Genomic DNA, 6,108 nt, shown 5'->3' with positions numbered 1-6,108 from the left:
TATGAGAATTCTAGCCGCTGTACTGCACCTTTCCTTGGTTTATTGTTCAATGTATGTGTAAGAACCAGCAAGAGGATCTCTCCAAAGCTTTCTCGGGTTCTTTCAAACAAAAGTGTTTTTTTTTTCAGAAAACGCCTTTCCATTGACGTTTAACAATTACAAAATGTCACCATTTTTATTGAATGTATCTTGGCATTTTTGGCGAATATTTTTTGCACTTATTTCCAGATTCCCTTTCTCGTAATCTCTTAAATAAAAGTGTTTTTCCAGAAAACTTCATGCATGGATTGGCGTTTAATAGTGACAAAATATCGCCATTTGGCTTGTATTTAACATTTTTATTAAATGTATCTTGGCTAGGGATTGCAATACCGGTATACCGGGATACCGAATACCGGTATTTTGAGCCATTTGTACAATTTCGTAATACCGGTATTCACAAGTTTAAATACCGGTTTTTCGGTATTTACTAGAAATTTTTAAAATGGTCTCCACTATATGATGAGGGATAGCCAACATAGCAAAATAGTATACTTTTTTGTTTTTATGTCTTCCTAACCTTCGAAATTAATTAGCTAATTAATGGCTTAATTAATTGCTTAAATCTAAATTAGCGAAACATGGATTATCCTTGAAAGAAGATATTGTATCCATAACGACTAATGGAGCAACAGTTATGAAAAAAATTTGGAAAGATTTATTGGTGCAAATCAGCAATTGTGCAATCAGAACAGAAGAATCCAAATACTGTGGATATAGAAACTTCGGATTCCGACATTAAAGAGAGTAAGAGTGAGAGTGATATTGACAATGAAAATAATGACAATGTAATTGTTGAAGAAGATATTGCTAATAAGGTTGAAATATTAACCCATCAAGAATTGCTTCCTATAATTTATAAAGTTCGAAAAATTGTTAAGATATTTGAACGTTCTCTTACAAAAAATGCCATATTACAAAAATATATACTAACTGAAAATAAAACAGAATATATGTTAATAATAGATTCTAAGACACTTTGGAACAGTTTACTCCTAATGATGGAACGATTTTGGAAATTTAGAAAACCAATCCAAAAAGCAATAATCGACTTAAACATGTAAATTAATTTTTCAGATAGTGAATTCGACTTAATATCCAGAACTATATCAGCTCTACTTCCAATAAAACTGACTATAGAGGCATTATGTCGGAGAGATTTTAATTTATTAACAGCTAATACAACAATAAATTTCATGTTGCAATCATTAAAGAACAGCGCACATCACTATCTGAAGAATTATATATTACATTGAAAAATCGCACAGAAGAAAGGCATACCGAAATAGAAAATGTCTTATGGTATTTACATAATTATAATGATTTTAAAGATGAAAATGAAAAAGAAGAAAAGAAAATAACCAATTCAAATCTGGTTCAGTTTATAGTAAATTTTCTTAAAATTTTTTACCCACAAACCTATCCACATTCAGAAGAATGCGGTTCAGTTATCGAAGATTATGATGACACAAATGTTGATAGTGAAAAGGAATTGTCTCTTGAACAAAAATTAGTAATAGCGGTAAATAAAAAAATTTCAACGAACCGAAATTCAATACCGAAATCAGCTATATCCAAAACCCTCCGACGAGAAATTGATTTATTTAAAGATGAGGGATTTAGAGGTAGATACTGGGGAAAAGTATATCGCGAATTGCTAACAGTATTACCAACTAGCGTAGATAGCGTTTTCGACAGCTGGTCATTTTTACACAAAATTACTTTTCAGGCTTAATGACAGTACAATTCATGCATTATGTTTTTTAGGATTACTTTTCAAAAATTTGTAATAGTACCACAGACTGAATAGTGATTTACACTTTTTTTGTGATTTAAATAAATAAGTTGTTCCTTTACTTTTTTGTGATTCTTTATATACTGGTATAAATTTATAAGTTACATATTATTTTTTGTGATATTTCACTCTCTTATATAAATGGCAAATAAAACAAAGAAACACCTGTGTTTTCTTTCTTTTTCTATAATTTCTAATACCGGTATTAATACCGGTATCCCGGTATTAAGATCTAAAAAATACCGAATACCGGTATTGAAATTATGGTCCGGTATTGCAATCCCTAATCTTGGCATTTTTGGCGAATATTTTTCATGATTATTCTCTTTCTAGCATTTTCTTAAATAAAAGTATTTTTCCAGAAAATGCCATGCATGGCATTGGCGTTTAATAGTTACAAAATATCACCATTTGGTTCATATTTAGCATTTTTAATGAATGTATCTTGGCATTTTTGGTAAATATTTTTTACGATTACTCCCTGACATGAGGTTAATAGTATCCGATGTTCGAATTTTTGCTTTAAACGCGTTTTCCCCAATCGATTGAATAAAAAATTTGCCTCAAAATTGCACTTGTAATCGCAAACCCCTATATATAATTTGATATATTTAAATCACTGCCCTTTTTATTTAGTGTTTACATGTTTCTGAAGGTACATACCAACAAATAGTCAACTCGTAGTTGGATTTGGTTCAAAATTTAATTGGTGTCTATGCTACAGATGTTAAATCTGTATATCAAATTTTATCTATCTAGCTATCCCCGTTTTGTAGTTATTGTGTTAAATTATATTCGAACAGCCGAACAGACAGACATAAGGACATTTTCCAAAAGTACGTTTTTCGAACTCAGAGAGGTCTAAAACGTGGAGATTCGTCAAAATCTCGAATTAGAATTCTTTGAAGATTCCTATGTTTTCTTCATACTATGCATAAGAAAGTAAAAATCAAAACTTATACACTTCTACGTCCCACAGTTTATAGTCATAGAAAAAAAATGGAATTTATAAAAGTTGCATTTAAATTAATTTTAAAAATTGATTGAGACCCAGATATTCGATAATGATGATGACGTACCAAAAACTGTCCGTCAATGGAACTGATGTCGCTACACAATGTAAAACAATAGAAATAATATTTGGGCTGTTGTTTATTCAAAACTTATGGCGGAAAAAACCAAAATCATTTAAAACGCATTTCACACATATATACTAGAGGGTCACAGGAACTTTGTGTTAGCTCTTTGTTAATTCTCTTAGGTATTAAGTAACACGTGCGCTTTCATTTGATTCTGTGAAAGTGTATGCAATTGTAAAAGGTTCAAACAAGCAATAAAAAGGACATTCTATTTTATGTAAAAACTACAAAGAGTTGATCCATAAACTTTTATGGAAGTTTTTTTTCTTTGTCTTAGTGACATAATCTGACATAAAACACAATAAAAGTTTATTTTATTCTTTTTCTAACACCGGACAAAAGAAAACAATCGAATGTTTTCATAAGAAGTATTATCCCAAGTCTTAATTAACATATTTACAAGAGGCCTAATATTAAAAAGGATCTAAATACCATTAAGAGATTTGGGTCATTGAAATATTTAGACACCAAAATGGGTGAAAACCTTATTAAGCTATTAAACAAATATCGACAAAATGTTAGGACATAGCAGGAGCGTAACCAAAGCTTCAGACATAGGCTTTAATCTGCTGCCATTCAAAGACTGGATTTGCAAGGTGCGGCAGTTAATATATCTTTCTTTACGGCTAGCTCTTCAATATTATTCAGAGAGAATGCTTCCTCAAAATCTAAGAAGCCTATAATACCATATTTATGATTGCTTTATAAGTAATAGAAGACCCACCCCTTCTTCCTTTTATGGTTAATTTGCAAGAAATAGAGGAACACCTCCCGTTCACATATTAGAGTCCCAGAGTAGAGTCTTCATCGTAGATCTGAAACTCAACAAAGCCAGTGTCCATTTCAGTCCTGATGAATATGAACATGGATAACTGTACTATTTTTTCATGTTGCCTTTCTTCAAGTTCAATTATTACTTCAATTGCAATAGAAGAGTTAAATACTAGAACTCGAGTAAAACATCCAAATTATCAGTAATTCGTTGCCATGTCATCAATAATCATCCAACCTGATTTAACCTTTTGGGCAGAATAAGTATGGATGAGCCAAAGGGCATTTGTCCACTTTTACAAATGCATCATTAACTCAAGAGCGTACAGGATTCATTATTGCTGTATTAAACCCCAACAATAAGAATGCTGTCTTCTAAGCCGAGCATATCACTCATCAAAAACAGTAAAATGAACAGAACATGTCTAATTCCTCAATAACCATCGAACTCATTTTGACCTGGAGGACAAAATAACTGTAGATAAATATGAGTAAATTGGACATTTTTCCTTTTTATAGATATATCAAAAACAGAAGAGCATACAAGATTCTAAAACCCTATATATTAAACTCCAACAACAAGAATATTATCTTGTAGGCCAAACATATCACTCATTAGAACGAAGCATAGTTATTTCATCAATAACCATCGTATTCCATTCTGACTCCATCGGACATCCTGGAGAGTAAAATAACTACACAAATATGATCCAATTGGACACTTATCCGCTTTTACAGATGTATCAGAAACAGAAGATCAGATTTGACGATTAATGGAGCACCCGCCTCTATTCTGAGGCTATCTTGGCATCTCGATTCTTGGCATAATGAGGCCTGGCTTCTAAAATGGACCTGAACTGTTGGCGTCCTGGAGATCATACAGGATTCAGAAGCTTTATATTAAATTCCTATAACAAGAATACTATTTTCTAAACCGAGCATATCACTCATCAAAAACAGTAGAATAGACGGACTACCAAACAAATAAGAATTTTGAAGTGATCTATTTGCTAATTAATCTGCATTTGACTGTCTGTCTGTGTACACTATAACTCTACATCGGAAAGATGCTGCAAATGAAATTTGGAATTCTTTTTATATACCACCCAAAATTGTAGATCAAACCGAATTGGAATCAATATTTATTAAAATTTTATAAAACTTTTGTCTACAGGAAGTGTTCTGTTCGTGTACGAACATTTACGATAGCTCAAAACCGCAGCTGGTTGATTGAAGGAAATTTAAAACAGTCGAACAAAAAATATATGTAGGTATCAAATTCGGGATCAAAATCATTTACAGATTTTTGGATCAAAATCACTGCTTAATCATTTCACTTCTCTATGTGTTGAGTTTTTCTATTTATGTACATGTGCGTATCATTTTTCTTTTCACAAAAAGTGAGAGCATAAATAAAATTTGGAACATAATAGTTTAAAGTGGAAAATCTGAATTCCACACTCATTTTCTTTCATCAACTCTTTAATTTAAAAAAACTGCTTTATTCTCAGTTAAATGATAAGCATTTGACGCCTGAAACAGCCCAAACCTTAGCTAAACTTCGAAGCACAAAATACTTCACATTGCTATTGCTATATTAATGTTAGTCTATGAGAAAGTTTAGAGGAAATCATTATTGATGCTATTTGAAATCAATATGTTTTTATTCAAGCAATTTTATTGAATTTCAAGAGCTTTTAGTTCCTTCCTTATATTTTTATCTACATTATTTGTTTACCGGAAGAGTCACTGTTGACGTTCCAGAAAAATTATTGAAAAGATTATGTTACAATTTGTTCAGCGATGCACAACTGACTATATAAGTAAATGATGCTCTCATTTTTCCAATAAAATGGCCGTAAAATTACTAATAAAAGTATCTATTTGTAGCTGAATACGTCATCTAATGAAAAGGTGTACATTTAGTCATAATTTTTACCTAGAACTTTCTCCAATTACTATGTTATTTTTTTTATATACATTTTTAAAAAAACCTGCATGGTGTCTCATATTTTAATATTTTTTTAAGTTAAATCTTATATTTGAAAAACTGTAATAAATTTATGATATAAATATGCTTTCGATGATATTTAATTCATACATAAAAAAATGTTTAGCATTTATTTTTCTCACATGACATTGAAACATGTCTGCACAAACACCATTAAAGCACATGGTAAAAGGGTAGCTATAAAATTCATTTTACTGTCACATATAGGCTGGATTTCTTTTGTGTTTCTCAGTTGCTACTTTGTTTTAGGAAGTCTCGCAACGTTAACTACTTGACTCCATTCAATTACTCTGTTGTTCATGATAGAACATTTTAGAAAGAAATCAATATAAAACACAAAGTAAGTTTTATTT

General features: G+C 30.9%; 1 protein-coding gene across 2 annotated transcripts in view; it reads left to right on the top strand.

Annotated features, from left to right (window-relative positions):
* Positions 1-5,950: 5,950 nt before the first annotated feature.
* LOC129971205 (acetoacetyl-CoA synthetase-like) overlaps positions 5,951-6,108 on the top strand; it is a 58,947-nt gene continuing 58,789 nt past the window's right edge. Inside the window, exon 1 of one of the 2 annotated variants that reach the window (XM_056084777.1) lies at positions 5,951-6,095. The gene's annotated coding sequence lies outside the window, so the exon portion shown is untranslated. The remainder of the gene's footprint in view (positions 6,096-6,108) is intronic. The other variant, XM_056084780.1, reaches the window with a different exon arrangement.

The sequence above is a fragment of the Argiope bruennichi genome, chromosome 6 (assembly GCF_947563725.1).
Source record: "Argiope bruennichi chromosome 6, qqArgBrue1.1, whole genome shotgun sequence".
NCBI lineage: Eukaryota > Metazoa > Arthropoda > Arachnida > Araneae > Araneidae > Argiope > Argiope bruennichi.
The sequence above is the reverse complement of the archived record's forward strand: the minus strand, read 5'-3'. Positions and strand labels throughout refer to the sequence as shown.